Below are 20,911 nucleotides of genomic sequence, written 5' to 3' on the forward strand. Positions count from 1 at the left end.
AGCCACTTTGACCTTTTGTGCCTCTGATACCCCTTCACACTCAAAATGGTTCTCCACGCCATCCAACCAATCCATCACTGCATCAATATCCATCTTTCCACTAAAAAGTGGCACAAATTTCAAATATTTTCCTCTTAGGACCTTGATAGCCTTCAAGAAGGGCTTTCCATTCAATATAGGGTCAAGTTTAGGTACAAGATCCTCTTCTGCTACCTCCTTACCCTTCTCATTGTCTTCTTCTTCATTCTTTTTAGCTGTATCAGCAACTTCCTCTAATTTTGTCTTCACCTCTTCCAAGGCTACTTCAAGGAGCCTATTCTTCTTCTTTTTCTCATCAACTTCTTTGGCCAGATTTGCATTAGTCACCATACTAGACTTACCTATTGATTCTTAGGTAGCTATAGACATACACCATTTTTCCCAAGTCTTTAACTTGCTCTGAAACCACTTTGATGTGACAACCAATCTTTCTACTTCCCCAAGCTCTCCCTCAGGGTCTCCTTAGGTTATACACTAGACCAAATAGGGCTTCTACTTACTCTATGATCTTTAGGACTCTAACCAAGTAGATCCTAAAAATTTCAATTGGTACACATCAACCAAGTAGAATAATTTCACTTGCTAACTCTCCTTCAACACAAATTACCCCACATGATCATTAGAATCCCCAAATTGGTGGATGGTTATCTAGGAATGTACTTGGACTCCCCACAAGATCTCTAACCAAAATCAATCAATAAACCCTAGTCAAATTCCAACTCTTAAGCAATAATACATTCAAATGCTTGAAATAGGGCTACAAGAATTATCCCTCCAAATGTTAAAAAAAACCAAATTATCTTGAAAAAATTCTTAACAAGGAACCCAAAAAACCATCATTCCAAGTACCCTTCATAGATGCTTGAGGATTTTGGGGGTCTAGGGTTCCCAAATTGTCTATACTATACATGCATAATTTTAGGCTTAACAAAGTTTTTAAGGGTTTTTCTTGTTGTCTTATGGAAAGAGTGTTTTACCTTCCTTGGGACTTCAACAAGGCTTCCCATTTGGTTTTGGGTTACTCCACAACACATTCTAGCATATTCCAATCTCAAGTTGAAGTATCAGACACATTTAACCACTCTAACTCCACTTGCTCTATTGTGTGATCCCTAACCAAGTTATTAGGACTTGCCTAGGGCATCACTTCATAAATATCTCCTTAGAATTCTAGGGTCCATATCCACTGTAAAAAATTTACATGGAGTCATGTTCTAGATCCCAAAATGTCATACAAAACCTACATTAGGAAGTGGCCCTATGATTCCATCTTTGCACATAGTCTGATTCAGGACAACATACTAGTAGAAAATAAAAAAAATTAACGAAGAAAAAAAACCCTAATAAAATGAAAAAATAAAACCATATAGAATCTTCAATCAACCTATAGTAGCTCTTCCAATTCAAAAAGATCAAAATATAATCCATATGTTGGACAAAAAAACTCAAAATCTCAAAATTTCTAGTAAAAATTTGTTACATAGTCTATATAATCCATTAGCAAACTTCTCCAACCCCTTGAGAAGGTTTAGAATGGCCTCATATAGGTGTTCCACCCATGCTCCTAATGGTTTTAGACAGTGATAACACCATCTAGACAAAGTTGCTTGAAATGAAAGAAATGTTGTCATTGACAACATTGACAACAATTGAGCAACTTTTACATCTTAAGGAGTTAAGGCCTCAAAATAGAAAAGTCAAGAAACCTTCTATAATGTCAAGATAATACTTTAAAAAACTAAATATGGCCTTAAAACCTCTATTTGTCCATTCTACTCTTCTAGGACACAAAACATCTGGTTTGGCTTAGTATGTAATTAAGAGAAACTTTGACCTATCAAACCTAACACTCACATACTTAGGACTACATGAGTCCCTTTATTCCTAGTGGTGAGGCTAGAACCACTACAAGCCAAAATCCCAAAGGGAGCCCTAGGTCTTCCTTAACCCACCTAGGTGCTCCTACACCACCCTAAATCAATCAAAAGAAGGTATATAATGAATTTCAAAGATATTATAATATACCTTGCATTCATATTATTTAGAGCATAGAGAGATTTGGAAATTATTACCAACTACAAAAATTTTCAAGAGCAATTTGATCAAGAAGCTTGACCTAGTGAAGATTTGAACTGTGTCAAGTATCCAAAGAAGAAAGAACTTCAAACCCTAACTAAAAACATGTTATATTCATCAACCATTGGTATGAGCCAAGAGGCTAAGAGAATCCAACTGGTGAAGAGTGATGCTTGTCCTCCATGAAAGTGTTATGTTATTCTAGAGATTTCTATGAAAGGAGACTCAATGGGTGTGTCATCCCCTATACCACCTAAATTGTTATGGTCCATGATGTCAGAAGTTGTTATATGTGTAAAATTGGAGAAGTAGGAGATTATTAAATTAGAGAAGCTTATAAGAAGCTATGCAATGATGGAATGTTGAAGGATGAATTTCAAATTATTGAGAGGAAAGGGTTAACTCATGCCCTAGAATTCCCAAAGAATTTTAAGATTGAATGGATTAAAGTTTTTTTGAGCATAACCTATAACATGAAGTACTGGTTATAGAATGGATTAGTGGAGATCATGAAGAAAATTATTTATAGGGTTATCGACTATCTAGCCCTAGATAGGAAGAAAACCATGCGGATCCTGATTCATGAAGAAATTGAGACAAACACAAGAGCTGAGTGGAATAGATGTGGTATGTCCATTACAAACATCTTTGATCCATTAATTAAATTTTTAGTGAGGGTTATTGCTCACAAATTCTATCAATTGAGTAGATTGAATTGCCTTGTATGGTCATGGATCAAGTGTAGAATATTGTAATTAAATCTCATGAGTATGATCTTGCTAAGCTACAGAGACTACAACTTGCAAAGAATATGACATCTATAAGAAAAGAGAAGAATTCAATGTGTAATTTTGGTTCCCTCATTATGTGTATTTTATTTTATGTACAAAATTATTTTCCTGGTGTTGGTGTTTTTGTATGGGAGCAAGACAACTAGTGACAAGACAGATAAATAAGTATATTACTCAATTAGGAGAAAATTTTAAGAGTGTAATGAATGCTATTTTTATGAATTCAAGAAAATGATGAAAACTAGAATGAGAATACAAGAAGAGTTGGTCAAAAAATATTATAGTGAAATATTTTTTCTTGTTGATATGGACAACAATTTTGTATAGGTAGTGAAGCCGAGGAAGGCTTGGTTACAAATTTTTTATTATGAGATTGATAGTGATGTAGTGAGTGCAAACATTGATGCACTATTGAAAGAAGAGATAGATGTTGAGACCTTTTGGTAAATATAAAGAAGAAAATGAAATAATTATTGTGAGTATCACAATAGCTTCCAAGGAGAAGCAAAGGAAGAAAATGATTGAAGATCTTGAAGCTAAACTGGGCACCCTAGGCATTGGAAAAGAACCATTACAATTGACATAAGGTCTTGGTGAAGCAGAATAAAAAGATAGTAGTAATGAGGAAGAGGAAGAAGAAGAAGGTGACAAGGTAAAATCCCTAGTTTTCGTCATTTCATCGACCAAGAAGTCTCAAGGAACAAAGAAGAATATGACAATGAGAAGCATCCCTACTCCACCGCAAAACAAGCCTAGGACTAGGACAACTACTAGTGCCAAGTGGTCTACAAAGAAGAAGGTAGTAGAAGTTACAGAGCCCAGTGCCCCCAAAACTAGAAGAAGGAGATTGGTCAGAGGACCACCTAAAGGCCTATCTAAATCCATTGAAGAGGTATGTGAAAATCTACAAGGATCTTCAGGATTGTCTAACTTTAGATTTTTAAAGTATGATATATTAAAAAATGTTGATTAAACTAAGATCAAGGATGCTATCATGGATATGATATATAATCATAAATTAGCTCCTAGTGAAATTGAGAAAAGGATACCCAAAGATTTATTTGATATACTAGAAAGGAGATGGCAGTAGGTAGAAATAGAAGAGAAAAAGATAAGAACTGATGCATTAGTCAGAGTTATGACTGATTTGTCATTGGAGCTAAAGGATATGCTTTTGAAATAGAATAGGATAAGATTTGTTGCTATGTTTTTGTTGCTAAAAAATAAAGAAGAAGTTGTACAATAGCAAGATGAGTTGATTTCGAAAAGTATTTTTGGGTTAAAAAAAAGATAGAAGAGACAAACACTGTAAACATCAAAGATGATAAATCTCAGGTGTGTCAAGTCCACAAGGAAACATTTCCCCTATACAAGCCAACATCCCTGACACTCTAGAGGCCAAGTGGTTAAGGTTCAAAGATACAAACACTAGTACAAAAACAACAATATGTGACTAAACAAAACACTAAAATTTGTATAAATGTGACTAAACTTAGTCACATGACTAATTGTAGTTAATATCTAGTCATTTATAACACTACTAAATTTACTACTAAGCAATTTTTGTGATGTATTTGATCACTAATTTTGATCATTGATTTAGTGGTATATTTAGTAGTATATATAATGGTATATTTAGTAGTTGATTTAGTAGTATATTTAATCACGTATTTAGTAGAATATTAAATCATATATGTGGTCTCATATTTAGTATATTTAGTCACATGTTTAGTGGTACATTTAGTAGCACATATAGTAGTATATTTAATCAAATATTTAGTAGTATGTTTAATAGTGTATTTGGTCATTATAGGGTATGATAGAATCAAACCACCATCCATCTTCTTTAAAAGCAGGTGCTCTTCCATTGAGCTAGCACCCCTTAAAGAATGATCATACAATGTGTAATTTTCTACATTTCCTTGGTTCTTATCTTTTGAGTTAATCCCAATAATTTCTTTAGTGATTTATACCTAGTTTCTATATATAATTAGTGAACCTTTATCTTGATTTTTTCTTAGATGGAAGTATAATTGATTATTGTACTCAGAAATAGATAAATTTTCTCTATATACATGATACATATTTCTCCTTATCATATAGTGAGAAATACTAATCATCATATTAATTAAACATCACCATTGTCAAAAAAGTTTAAATATCTAATCATGACTCACAATTAGTCTTAATCATCACTTGATTATAACACTATTCATTTTTCTGTAAAGTTCAACCTTTAGACATAAATAGACCTACCAATGAAGACTCCATTTTTTGTTGAAAATTACATATTCCTTTAACACAAAATCATTAACTTTTTGTTATTCAAACACCTCATTCTTTTATCACATTGAATATTTACAGTCACATACTATACATGAAAATATTCAAATGGTACAATATAAGAACTTGCCCATACACATCACATCACATTGCTTGATCATACACAACCTCCTTAGCCATAGTACACTATGCCATCAAATTCTTGTATAATTACATTAACTCCCTTTAAGGTCTTTGAAATATTTCTTCCTAAATAGACATTGTTAGAAGTATAGCTCTTGATATTTAATCTAAATTTTATATAAGATTTTTCATTCAGAGGTTTTCATGGTATCTAAATATATTTACATTATATGTATCTCACATAGTTATTCAGTATGTACTCTTAATGCTGAAAAAACTCCACAATCCATGAAATATCTAGCTATTATTTCTAGATGTCATTGTGTGAATTTTTTACATCAACATTTCAAATAACACTCTGTGATCCATCATCAAGATAAAAGAGAGTGCAAGGAGAATGAAAAAATCAATAACTAGACTTTATATGCTCTATTTGATGTCCAGATGTTCCCAAACCCCCCCAAAATATTACCCTATAGGTATACCCAAATTCCCATGCCTAGACTAGCAATTAGTTCTAGTTTTTTACTAGTGACTTCCATGGCATTCTTCTAAATATGATTCTTCTATAATATTTGTGCTCCCAGAACATAGTTTGTGTTCTTTGAAAACATTGTATCAATATTTTAAAAGCAATTCTTCTATAATATTTGTCCTCCCATCACATAGTTTGTGTGCTTTGTGTTGGTGTTTTAAAATGCTGGAGGGTTTTCAATTATCCCACTAAGAAACTGACATATCTAGGGGTAGCTAACTCCCATTTTCAACATGCCATTTCTGACAATAGGCCAACTATAAGGCATGACCCTTCTTCTACTTCAGGCTCTGCTAAACCTAGGCAAGTAGACCTTAGATTCAAATGATACCGTACCAATGCAAAAACATATCCTTGAATCTATTAAGCCGATTTTACCCTTATTTCTCCTAATGACTCATGAAATGAAATAGATCTATAGTAGCTAAATGCAAAGCTATGAATATCATAAGCTAAATGAGGGCATTCTATTATAGCTCTTCAACATGAAAGGGGAAAAGCATTTGATTAATAATGTTGATATCAGCAAGACTCAAATATAAGCAACAAAACCTAATGATCCTTTCTCTAATCAGTGCCTTATCTATTGGGCAATTAAATGAATTATAACCATACATATTCTAGAAATCTTAGAAGTATCTCTACATCAAGATCCCTGATCTATCCTTCACCTTGTGAACATATCTCTGCTTTAGATTTGAATCTCATACTCAAATTATCCCATCATGAAATCTGCAAACCCTGTGATAAACACCAAGCAATTATATGGCTCTTTGTTCCATCTGCAAGACATTTTAACACATACGTTACAAAATGAAATGCAACCTAATTCATGCTCTTGGTTCAAAAATTAGAAGAAATTACACATCCATGAATAGGAGACAAGATTTAGACTGAATTTAAAACCCTTTGTTGCACTTTATTTTTTTTCCTTGAAACCAAATACATGAAAGATGTATAGAAAACTAACTCACAAATCACCTCACAAATATGAACTATCTACATTAAAATGCAAATGTTATTCATACAAGAAGAAGTGTTGAAGAATGGTGTCTCAGTAGTGAGTGATTTTCTTCTCAAACTGGAACCCTTACAATGGATGAAAAATAGAAAGATATAGCAAGAAGTGAATTCCCAGATCTGTTATGCAATTGCCACCTATCCTCTTGAAATTCAATCTCTTGCAACTGAATCGTCTCTCTCTTCTTTCTACCATCTTGATTTGATATGGTTTTCATCATCATCCTATAACTGATTTGCAAATATCTTTGCTAAAATGATGAAAACTTTTGTTTGCCAAAATATCTAACAACTGAATGAAATGCTGGTGAAATTGAGGTTCAACTGATTTGGAATTGATCAAATTTTGACCCAAACTGAATTTTCACTACCTTTTAGCCACATTCAGGTCATTACCTTACTAGTAATCAATTTTGAGCTTCAATACCTAAATGCAGTTGCAAAATAGGAATCTAAGAGAAAACCTCGAATAACATGAACACACTACTTCTTGTGCAAAAACTAACCTTAGAATCAAAAGGTTTGTCTTCTCCTAATTTTGGCAATATATAACATTGCATATTTTGCTTATCAAAAACCCCCTAAAAGCTAGTTTGAAAAATACTCCTCTGGTAGAAATGTCAGGTCTGTCACTTTGAGAGATTAAAAATTCAAAAATTTAATTCAATCCTAAAGTTTAGACTTTATATTAAAACCCCTTTTTGAATTCAGTGACGTGCATCTTACATATTTGGAAAAATGATAAAATTTTGATATTTTGAACATTTTTATTTTCCCTTTATATGCATTTTTGGGTCAACTAACTAGGCACCACATGGTGGCCTCTGATTGGTTGACCTGCCACCTCATCACCACATGGCACTCACCCACTTGCCCACATTTCTTAATGACCTTGCAACTTTTTATTGTGGGGATGCACTGATGGTCAAATCTACCACGTGGCAGCATCTTACGCATCTACCATAAACTGCTGTCAATTTCCACCTCATTGCCAACTAGGCCCGTAGTGCCACTTGTCAGCCTCCCGCATGCCCACTTTGTTTATCTAGCATGCAGTTTGGAAATGCAGGCATGCACCCACCATCGATCATGAAACATGTCATGATCTTAAGCTCCATCGCCAAATCATCCTATGTGTATCTTAGTCTAAATTTTTTCTTATGTCATATTGATGTCTCCAGGTCAGCTATGAGGGCCCATGCGGGCTTGTGGCTAACAAAAGACCTTTTCTTTAATTCATTCTAGTTGATGTGTTGATTTGTATTTAAAAGACTAAAGAAATCATTGCCCACTCAATTTGGGACTAAAATCTTAATGGCTTTTGACCTCTGGCCATGAGTTTCCTTGCACCTCTCTTCACAATGTATTCTTTGTGGGTGCTTCCTTATCTACTGCGGACTGTTACTCCTTTCACCTCCCCTTTCTATGCATGTACAGTGCTAGAATGCTTTAACATGGAGTCCCCCTATTGTTGACTGTTATCTTCTCTTTTCTCATGCTCGTGGTCCCCTTCCAAAGTCCCCTGCTTTGAAATGGCTCCCTCTATTTACTCACATGTTCCCCCTTCTCCAAAACATGGGGCACCCTATTTTAGCTACCTACTCACTTTCTTGGTGCGGCTTCATATCCTTTGTTTATTAAACTGGTGCTTTTCTCTGTTTGGTTGCCAGTTGTTTCCTTCATTCAATGGCTTACATCATTTATGTTGGGTACTCTCTGCAAATGGCATCCTTTTCTTATGCATTGGTTTTCCTTTTTTATTGGTGTGAGCTTCATTCTTTATAGATTTCTCTGTTCAGTGCATCTTTTCTTTATCCTTTCTTAGCATGCGTTCAATTTCCTTTGACTTGCATAATTTTATGCATCTAGCACAGGGTACTCTTGCACATGCTTTGTGATGCCTTTGTCTTTTTGCGTGGTAGGCTTCTAAGATGTGTCTAGCACCTCCTTTTAGACTGCACGTCTTCCCTTTTAACTCCAGCATGGAGGTTCTTTATCTCTAATGCCTTCCCTACCTCTTTTGTCGTTGCCTTTTAAACTAGCAATCTTCTCTTTTTTCATGTCATGGACTACTTTTTCAACATTCTACTACATCTCACATGGATTGCCAGGCATGAACACCCCTACACCCTCACAAGTTTCGGCTCCCTTGTTTTTGTTGTGTGTTCTACTTCTTTTAGACATTGGCGTCTCCATTTGCATGTAGCTTCTTTGTGAAGCTGTGGATTCCCTTGTTTTGGCTTTTTGCATGGAGGTTCCCTATCTTTGACCTTATCTATGACATAACTTCCTCTATTGATGTTGCAGGCTACTCCCTCTACAAGTAGTGATCTATCCTTGCTTTTGTACTCAATATTAGTCTTCACTTCTCATGATGCTAAAGAATCATTTGGAGGTGCTTTGTCTGAATATTTCTTTAGAGTGGGAACCCTTTCTAGAAATGTTTTTTTTTTATAAACCCACACCTTAAATTTGATCATGAGAGTCAACTCCAAGTCTCCTCTAAATATAATCACTGGAGAAAGATTATGATCTCTTACTGCACTTGGTAATGACACTGGACTTTCAACAATTGAAATATTTTCCTGTGCTCTCTTAGAAAACCTTTTTAGAAAAGAGACATTTTATGGAATATATCTGAACTTGCTAGTCCAGGTAGTCTTAGTTGGAGAACAACAACATAAAGTTTCATACCGTTCTCTTTCATCTAATTAGCAATCACATCTACCTAATCATCTTTTGTTCCTTCATCCGGATCTTCAATCACTAATCGAGCACCTGTGATTAAGTATAGGGGTTGATTCACTTTATCTCCCTTCTTTCCTGGTCCATGTTTCTTTATCTACAGGTTGCCCCTACTCTAGACATTACCTCAAACTAACAGGAATCCACTTTAAATACTGATTGATCATTAAAACTCTTTTTGAATCATTTCCACACCACTGTGAAATCTGTGTTAGAAGGCCCATTTCCTAGCTTTAAAAACTGTCATAAACACCTGGTCGGGCTCTAAAACTCAGGATGTCTATTCTCTCTAACACATTTAATAGGCCTACCAAATCTTGTTGCATGAAGACATCAGGGTCAAAAGACATCGACCTTCGAAGTTGCCCACTTAAAATCACCTGCAGACGAACATGTCAAAAAGCTGGAAATTGTGTTTGGTTTTGGCCTTGAAAACTGGGCAAATGGGCACTTGAGGTTCTAGAAATTGGGGCAGGGGTACTCTATCATGAGGACATCATGGATCTAAAATTTGGGAAATTGATGAATAATAGGGCACAAATGGTGAGTGGTCAAAGTGGGCTACTCAGATTTTGCAAACAGGAAACACTGACAAAAAACATTTTTTGCAAAAAAAAAATGACCTCGAAAAGTGTTCAAATAGATTCATCATGACGTGAAAACTGGCACAATTAAAGTATTTTTGGAGGACAACATAGTCGTACAATCCATTTGATCTCACCTATCATGGATTAGGAGTTATAACACCACAAACAGGGGTACTGACAAATTTGCAAATGCTGACACTAGTAAAAAGATAGAAATTGCATTTGGAATCACCTTTAAAACTGATCAAACGAATTCATCATAAGTTGAAACTTGAAACATAATAAGTCTCTAACATCTACAATGCAATGCAAAAGGAATTTTAGCATTTAGGTCAACTGGTCAAAAGTTATAACATCTCAAACAGGGCTTCCCAGAATTTTGAACTAATTGCATCAGCACAACAATATTAAATGACCAACTTTGAGTGAGTCAAAACCTAGTCAAACAGACTCAAAATGACTCAAAATCTGAAACATAGGTTCTTAGGTATGGACACTAGACATTCCCGAAGTAGTAAGTCATGAAACATTTTTGGGTCTAAGATATTCAATGGAAAACACAGCTTCATGTTGCTATTTGACACTTAGGGTAAAAATGCAGATTTAACAATTGCTCAAAATAGGATCTTACAGAATAGCTCGGAATGGAAATTTATCACTATGGAACAAGTAGACACACTAAAAGAAAGGTACTAGAAGCGTTAAACACCTCTTAGGACTTAGAGGTATAGCCAAGTACATAGGCATTTAAAAGCATTTATAAAGCTCAATTTTCTCAACAATGTTCAAAATTTGGGCTACAATTTTTTAGCGCCAACAGTGGCTCTGTCTGGGGATGCATGTCCCTTGCACTCATGGCAAGATTTTAGATCTCTAGGAGAAGTAGACCATTCCCAAAACTTTTCTCAAACAACTTTATTGGAAGCAGGGAAACAACTACAACTAATATATACACGCGATGACCTCGAGCCACCGAACTTCAAATTTTTTTTTACCACTTTCATACACCTAATTTTCATTCCTTTCCTCATGAGGTAAACTAAAATTACTTCTCATATCAGTTTCACCAATCAGATACACATCTTGAAACTCAACACTTGGTAAAATGAAATCAATACCTTCTCTTTCATAATGCATGTAAAAACTTAGCATAACTTTAACCTCTTGCTCATTGTGAAAAATAAAACCAACATGCTCATGAATGCCGACATCAAACTGAAACTCATCCCTACTAACTAATTCATGCATGTTGTCTACCAGAAACACAAAGTGCTCATATTCAACTTTATATAAAGAGTTATATATATCATGATTTTTCAACTCACCTTGACTTTGCATTTCCTCAAGTGTTGTTGGTTGAATATCAAATGAGCAATCAAATTTGTATTCACACATAACATCATCATCACAATCTAAAAACATTTCATAACTTTCTAATGTATTTTCATATTTGAAGTGCTGATTGGCTTTTACCTTATTTGAATCATCATAGAACTTACCATGGAGTGTCGGTTTCTCTTCAAACTCAACTCCATCGAACACTTCATCATTTGCATCTAATCCTGCTAAACCTGAAACCTCCATGTCCTCTTCAAACAATGGGTTAATGACTCCATGCAGTGATCCTTGTTGAACATCTTGACAAAAAATGGGTTGATCATCCTCAAGATTTTCATCATATAAAGCATTAGTATATAATTTAAAACCATTACCCATCTTGTCTTCATGGAGACTTTCAGTGTATGAAGAAAAATTAAAATTATATGAAGACTCACTTACTATTTCTTCTACTAGACATATAGTGTCAATAATAACATTCTCTTAATTATCTTGTTTAGGATAACCATTATGAACAAACCCTGATTCACTCCTAAACCCCGTACTACATGTTGGAATTTTACTATCTAATGTAAAATCACTTGACAACCCTTTACTGAAGTCTTCAAAATCATTAACATTAACCAGACTCAACATTTCTTTATCTTCATACCTTGAGGACAAATCACTCTTAAATTCTTCATTGGCTAACTAATTTGTATGACGCAAAAACTTAGATACACTTTCCTTTTCAGATTCAGAAAAAGAAGTCATACCTTCACCTTCGGATGAATGCTCACTACCATCATTGCTTTCTTCTTCCCAATCAGCATCAGACTCATGTGAAGGTGAACATATAATGTCATTTTCCTCACTATGATTTGAATAATCGCTCTCATAATCTCCTTCATATGATGCTTCTTCATAATACAATGGATCAGCAACTTCATTATCACTTGAAAGATGACTTTTAGCTTCATCATACTCACATTGATATGACTGTCTTTCAAATTCAGAAATAATGTTCTCAACATGATGCAACCTCTCAATAAGATAATTCATTTCTTTCTTATCGACTGATCCATATCACCATCTATTGCTGAAGCATTAGAAATATATGCACTTTGTTCTTCTAACTGTGATTGAGATGAATGTGACTCACACTCTTCCTCTTGTGTTTTCTCTCCATAGCATGTTAGATCAGCAACACCAAACTCATGATCATAGACATAACTCTTAGCCTCCTCACTTGCACAAAATTGAGATATAGGTGTAGCAGCGTCAAAGCTTGAAGTGTTAGTTACATCATCATACATATAATCATCTTGAGAAGAACTTACTATTGTAACTTAACCTTGATTCATAAAATCAACACAGTGCTGAACCCTATCAAAGTCTGAGATACATCCTACTGCTGTAACATCATGAACATGTGTGTCATCATTTGCAACCAAACTAACCTTACTTATACACATATTCTGATATGAATTTTTCACTTGATTAAAACCTACAACAGGGGTATTGATATACTTATTTGAAACTGAAGCATCAACACCATGTTCAAGTTTTCTTTCATGACCATTATACTGGCAATCATTCATAGCAAAATGACCTCTAATCAATCCATAATTCATATTATTCTCAATATCCCTAGCGGTCATAAAAGCCCGATATAATGTATGTGGTTCTTTATCCCTTAGTAGATAATTCATTTTCTTATCAAATACATCAAAATAGATTGCTAAACACATTTGATCATCGGGTCTATAACTCTCAGGAATTTCATTTAGAAATTTTGCAAATATGATGTTAAATTGAGGGACAAGTTCATCACTCTCAATGTGGATCTTCAAGAACTTATTATAGGAATCAGATATGCTTACCGTTCTTCAAATTGCTCCATGAAGGTAGAATGCAACTCACTCTAGGATGAAATAGAAAGTGCTGGTAAAAATGAAAACCATTCTCTAGCATCTCCTTCCAAGGTTTGAACAAATAACTTCATGTGAACATCTTCATGAGAAATCTCATAGTCACCCATCAAATCACTAAACAATTCAACATGATGACTAGCTAAAATAGTATGGTTCCCGGAAAACTTAGGCAATTTATTTCAGACATCATTAGGAAAGACATTTGAGAAACCATGAATACCATTGAAAATTAATGGCATATATCTCTTGGTAGAAATGGATCTAGAAACTTTACTAACCGGCTGCATACTAGGTGAAATAAAACTCAACATTATTTCTAAAATATGAAACTCATTCACCCATAATAAATTCTGATTTACAACTTGCAGGAGATCTACACAACCCTCTACCAAATGAACGCTTCAAATACACTTCAAAACTTTAAAAAAACAAGCTGAATCTTAATCAATGAAGTGTATGAAACTTTTCAAACTATTCTCCTCTTCTTAGTGCTAAAACTCACTTGATGGAGAACACATATGTAAAGCTTACTTTCATGGAAACAAAATCAGATGAAATTGTAAAATACCTTTGGTGTTGCTGCTGAAAACATTGATTTGTTGGTTGGCCTGGTGCTGATCTCAATTCCTCACACCATTGATCATATCCTTATAGAGTTTCCATCTCCTTGAGGAGAAAAATGAAATCACAATAGTGATTCACATTTATCATTAAAAATTCTTATGATAACAAATCAACAACACTCTGAAACTTATTGGTCAGAAATTCATATATTCTCTTTTTCTATTTAAAATTTGACACAACTTTCAGATCTATCTGATTCAATTGAAAACTCTTGAAAGCAATTTTATGTAACCAATCTACACTAGTTTAGAGATCCTTTATAGAGAGTCACCACTCACAATTGTGAGAAATATTTAAAACATATGATTTACAACATAACAGATCTGAACTACATCTTTCAACTTATGAGACTTGAAAATCATCCAACACTTTGAAGAGAGACAAACTTTTGATCACTTCTGACTTTGAAATTGCAACAATACTTTACAAACAACACTTGGGTGAATTGACTAGAAATAAAACTTAATAACCACAAATTTGGATTCACCCTTGAAGTTACTATTACAAATGGATAAAACTTAACTGGGGTGCATGAATCTTCAACAAAGAAATGAAAAACACTTCATGATAGTGTTATTTATACCAGACATTCCAGTACTTCTATGAATGAAATTCTTCATAGAGTTCCTAGTAGAGTCGCCATTTTGTTGGTGTTTGAAAACGTTGGAGGGTTTTCAATTATTCGACTAAAAAACTGACATATCTAGGGGTAACTAACTCCCATTTTCAACATGCCATTTCTGACTATAGGACAACTATAAAGCATGACCCTTCTTCTACTTTAGGCTCTACTAAATCTAAGCAGGTAGACCTCAGATTCAAATGATACCGTACTAGTGCAAAAACACATCCTCGAATCTATTAAGTAGATTTTACCCTTATTTCTCCTAATGACTCATGAAATGACACACATCTATAGTAGCTAAATGCAAAGCTATGAATCTCATAAGCTAAATGAGGGCATTCTATTATAGCTCTTCAGAATGAAGGATGAAAAGTGTTTGATTAATAATGTTGATATCAGCAAGACCCAAATATAAGCAACAAAACCTAATGATGCTATCTCTGATTAGTGTCTTATCTATTGGGAAATTAAATGAATTATAACCATACATCTTCTAGAAATCTCAGATGTATCTCTACATCAAGATCCTTGATCTATCCTTCACCTTGTGAGTAGACATCTGCTTCAGATTTGAATCTCATACTCAAATGATCCCATCATGAAATCTACAAACCCTATGATAAAAACCAAGCAATTGCATGGCTCTTTGTTCCATCTACAAGATATTTTAACCACATACATTCCAAAATGAAATGCAACCTAATTCATGCTCTTGGTTCACAAATTAGAAGAAATTACACATCCATGAATATGAGACAAGATTTAGACTAAATTTAAAACCCTTTGCTGCACTTTATTTATTTTCCTTAAAACCAAATACATGAAAGATGTACAGAAAACTAACTCACAAATATGAACTATTTGCATTAAAACGTAAATGTTGCTCATACAAGAAGAAGTGTTGAAGAATGGTGTCTTAGTAGTGAGTGATTTTCTTCTCAAAATTGGAACCCTTACAATGATGAAAAATAGAAAGATATAGCAAGAAGTGAATTCCCAGATTTGTTATGCAACTGCTACCTATCCACTTGAAATTCAATTTCTTGCAACTGAATCACCTCTCTCTTCTTTCTACCATTTTGATCTGATATGGTTTTCATCATCATCTTGTAACTAATTTGCAAATATCTTTGTCGAAATGATGAAAACTTTTTTTGCTAAAATATCAATCAACTGAATGAAATGCTGGTGAAATTGAGGTTCAAATGATTTGAAATTGATAAAATTTTGACCCAAACTAAATTTTCACTACCTTACTAGTAATCAATTTTGAGCTTCAATACCTGAATGCAGTTGCAAAATAAGAATCTGAGAGAAAACCTCAAATAACATGAACACACTACTTCCTATGTGAAAACTAACCTCAGAATCAAAAAGTTCATCTTCTCCCGATTTCGGTGATATATAGCATCGCATATTTTGCTTATTGGAAACCCCCTAAAAGCTAGTTTGAAAAATATTCCTCTAGTAGAAATGTCAGGTCTGTCACTTTGAGGGATTAAAAATTCAAAAATTTAATTCAATCCTAAAGTTTAGACTTTATATTAAAAGCCCTTTCTGAATTTAGTGATGTGCATCTTACATATTTGGAAAAATGATAAAATCTTGATATTTTAAACATTTTTATTTTCCCTTTATATGCATTTTGGGGTCAACTAACCAGGTGCCATGTGGAAGCCTTTGATTGGTCAACTTGCCACCTCATCACCATGTGGCACTCACCTACTTGCCCACATTTCTTAATGACCTTGCAACCTTTTTTTGTGGAGATGCGTTGATAGTCAGATCTGCCACATGGAAGCATCTTACACATCCGCCATCAAATGCTATCAATTTCCACCTCATCGCCAACTGGGCCCATGGTGCCACTTGTTAGCTACCCACATGCCTACTTTGTTTATCCAACATGTAGTTTAGAAATGCGGGCATGCGCCCACCGTTGATCGTGACACATGTCACAATCTTAAGCTCCATCACCACATCATCCTACGTGTATCTTAGTCTAAAATTTTGCTTATGTCATGCTAACATCTCCAGGTTAGCTATGAGGGCCCATGCAAGCTTGTGGCTTACAAAAGACCTTTTCTTTAATTCATTCTAGTTGATGTGTTGATTTTTATTTAAAAGACTAAAGAAATCATTGCCCACTCAATGTGGGACTAAACTCTTAATGGCTTTTGACCTCTGGCCATCAGTTTCCTCGTGCCTCTCTTCACAGCATATTCTTTGTGGGTGCTTCCTTGTCTACTATGGACTGTTGCTCCTTTCACCTCCCCTTTCTATGCGTGTATGGTGATGGAATGCTTTAACATGGAGTTCCCCTGTTGTTGACTGTTATCTTCTCTTTTCTGATGCTTGTGGTGCCCTTCCAAAGTCCCCTGCTTTGAAATGGCTCCCTCTATTTACCCACATGTTCCCCCTTCTCCAAAACATGGGGTGTCATGTTTTAGCTGCCTACTCACTTTCGTGGTGTGGCTTCATATCCTTTGTTTATTAAACTGATGCTCTGCTCTGTTTGGTTGCCAGCTATTTCCTTCATTCAGCGGCTTACATCATTTATGTTGGGTACTCTTTGCAAACGGAATGCTTTTCTTATGCATTGGTTTGCCTTTTTCATTGGTGTGAGCTTCATTCTTTATAGATTGCTCTGTTTAGTGCATCTTTTCTTTATCCTTTCTTAGCATGCGTTCAATTTCCTTTGACTTGCATAATTTTATGCATCTAGCGTAGGGTACTCTTGCACATGCTTTGTGATGCCTTTTTCTTTTTGCATGGTAGGCTTCTAAGATGTGTCTAGCACCTCCTTTTAGACTGTGTTTCTTCCCTTTTAACTCCAGTGTGGAGGTTCTTTATCTCTAATGCCTTCCCTACCTCTTTTCTCATTGCCTTTTAAACTAGCAATCTTCTCTTTTTTCATGTCGTGGACTACTTTTTCAACATTCTACTACATCTCACATGGATTGTTAGGTGTCAATACCCCTGCACCCTCAGAAGTTGTAGCTCCCTTATTTTTTATGTGTGTTCTACTTCTTTCAGACACTAGCATCTCCATTTGCATGTAGCTTCTTTGAGAAGCTGTGGATTCCCTTGTTTTGGCTTTTTGCATTGAGGTTCCTTGTCTTTGACCTTATCTGTGACATAGCTTCCTCTATTGATGTTGCAGGCTACTCCCTCTACAAGCAGCGATCTATCCTTGCTTTTATACTCAATATTAGTCTTCACTTCTCGTGATGCTAAAGAATCATTTGGAGGTGCTTTGTCTGAATATTTCTTTAGATTGGGAACCCTTTCTTGAATTTTTTTTTTATAAAACCACACCTTAACTTTGATCATGAGAGTCAACTCCAAGTCTCCTCTAAATATAATCACTAAAGAAAGATTTTGAGCTCTTACTGCACTTAGTAATGATACTGGACTTTCAACAATTGAAATCTCTACCTGTGCTCTCTTAGAAAACCTTTTTAGAAGAGAGACATTTTATGGAATATATCTAAGCTTGCCAGTCCAAATAGTCTCAGTTGGAGAACAACAACATAAAGTTTCATACTGTGCTCTTTCATCTGATTAGCAATCACATCTACCTAATCATCTTTTTTTTCCTTCATCAAGATCTTTAATCACTGATCGAGCACCTGTGATTAAATATAGGCATTGATTCACTTTATCTCCCTTCTTCCTTGCTGCATGTTTCTTTATCGACGGGTTGCCCCTACTCTAGACGTCACCTCAAACTGATTGGAATCCACTTTGACTACTGATTGATCATTAAAACTCTGTTTGAATCATTTTTGCACCACTGTGAAATCTATGTTAGAAGGCTCGTTGCCTGGCTTTAAAAATTGTCATAAACACCTGGCCGAGCTCCAAAACTTAGGATCTCTATTCTCTTTGAAACATTCAACAGGTTTGCCAAATCTCGTTTCATGATGACATTGGGGTCAAAAGACATCGACCTTCGAAGTTGCCCACTTAAAATCACTTGCAGATGAACATGTTAGAAAATTGGAAAGTGTGTTTGCTTTTGGCCTTGAAAACTGGGCAAATGGGCACTTGAGGTTTTGAAAACTAGGGCACGGGTACTCTGTCATGAGGACATTATGGATCTACAATTTGGGCTCATGACGAATAACAAGGTGCAAATGGTGAGCAGTCAAAGTGTGCTACGCAGATTTTGCAAACAGGAAACACTGACAAAAAGCATTTTTTACAAATAGAAATGACCTTGAAAAGTGTGCAAATGGATTTGTCGAGATGTGAAAAGTAGCATAGTTAAAGTATTTTTTGAGGACAACATAGTGATACAATCTATTCAATCTCACCTATCATGGATTATTAGTTATAATGCCATGAACAGGGGTACTAACAAATTTGCAAATGCTGACACCAGTAAAAAGATAGAAATTACGTTTGGAATCACCTTTGAAAACTGATCAAACGGATTCATCATAATCTAAAACTTGAAACATAATAAGTCTCTGACATCTACAATGCAACGCAAAAGGAATTTTAGCATTTTGGTCAACTGGTCAAAAGTTATAACACGTCAAATAGTGCTTCCTAGAATTTTGAACTAATTGCATCAACACGACAATATTAAATGACAAACTTTGAGGGAGTCAAAACCTAGTCAAACGGACTCGAAACGATTCAAAATATGAAACATAAGTTCTCAAGTATGGACACTAGACATTCCCAAAGTGGTAAGTCATGAAACATTTATGGGTGTGAGATATTCAATGGAAAACATAGCCTCTTGTCACTGTTTGACACTTACGGTAAAAATGCAGATTTAACAATTGCTTAAAACGAGATCTTACAGAATAGCTCATAATGGAAATTTATCACTATGGAACAAGTAGACACACAAAATGAAAGGTGCTAGAAGCATTAAACACCTCTTAGGCCTCAGAGGTACAGCCAAGTACATAGGCATTTAAAGGCATTTATAAGGCTCAATTTTCTCAACAGTGTGCAAAATTTGGGCTACAATTTTTTAGCACCAACAGTTTGAAAATATTGTGTCAATATTTAAAAAACAAAACCACATAGTTGTAGAAGAAAATATCACAACTCATGCTGACAACAATTTCCTGACACATTGAAAAATATACTTTAAAATCATATTTATACCATATTGCATTTGGACAAGTAGGCTTACCTTGTCAATATCGTCCATTATAACACCCTTCACTTCAAATACCTATGCCTTCACTTTTGTAGGCTTTCTGATCTCTTCTAGATGATCCACACAATATTTCATATGTTCCTTCAATTTTGAACTACAAAATTTGATACAGTGTTATTCATAATTGATGACATAGTTAAAAGGGAAAACTCATCTTTACTTCTATTATATATGCATTAATATCTATAAAATGCACAGAACCATGAAAAGAGAAACACACATTAGTATATGCATAAAGTCTTGTTTCCCTAGAGCTCACAAATTGTCACAAAAAATTTTTATTTGCAAAATAATTAAGCAAAGAAAATGAAAATTATCCATCAAAATATTTGTGTATGTCAATCAAAGAACACAAAAAATTTCCTCACATTCAAAGCAAGCAATCAAATAGGTTTGTCTAAATAAATGAACTACCTCATCAATTGTCACTAAATGTTCTTTAATGGATGAGCACACTAGCTCCTCAAATAAAATGGAAGTAACTAAGCCAAGAACTTCCAAAGGTTTGTTCAACCACAAAAAAGGAAATTCTTTCCTATTGTTGAACTTCCTTCATATCCACAATGACAATGAAGGCAAGGATAACCATAATAATATGAGAATTTGTGAACTTTGATGCCATTGTTCAAACATTATGATGGGGTTGTAGGTGGTTGTGTTGATTCTAAATATCTAACAAAGAAATAAAAAATCTAGTAATATAGAAATAATATCAAATCCTACAAATGAAATCTAATAAATCACATTTTTACCTACCAAAGACAAGAAACTTACAGTGCAAAATTAGAAGAAATGTAATATTTACCATTCACACTTTTGTTTTTGTTTAGTTTCCTCAAGAACATCCACCACATAACTAGATAAATAAAGCATTATAAGATATTATTGGAAAAATGAACAATGTTAGTATTGGATATCCTCAAACCAAGGTGACAAAAACTTTAATTATCATTCTCATAATGGTATCTAGAGAAAGAATACTTGCTAAAGAAAGGAGAGAACTTAAAAATTAATAAATCTACATTGA

Source organism: Cupressus sempervirens, chromosome 5, assembly GCF_028749045.1.
Source record: "Cupressus sempervirens isolate cs-2001-9-10 chromosome 5, ASM2874904v1, whole genome shotgun sequence".
Classification (NCBI taxonomy): Eukaryota; Viridiplantae; Streptophyta; class Pinopsida; order Cupressales; family Cupressaceae; genus Cupressus; species Cupressus sempervirens.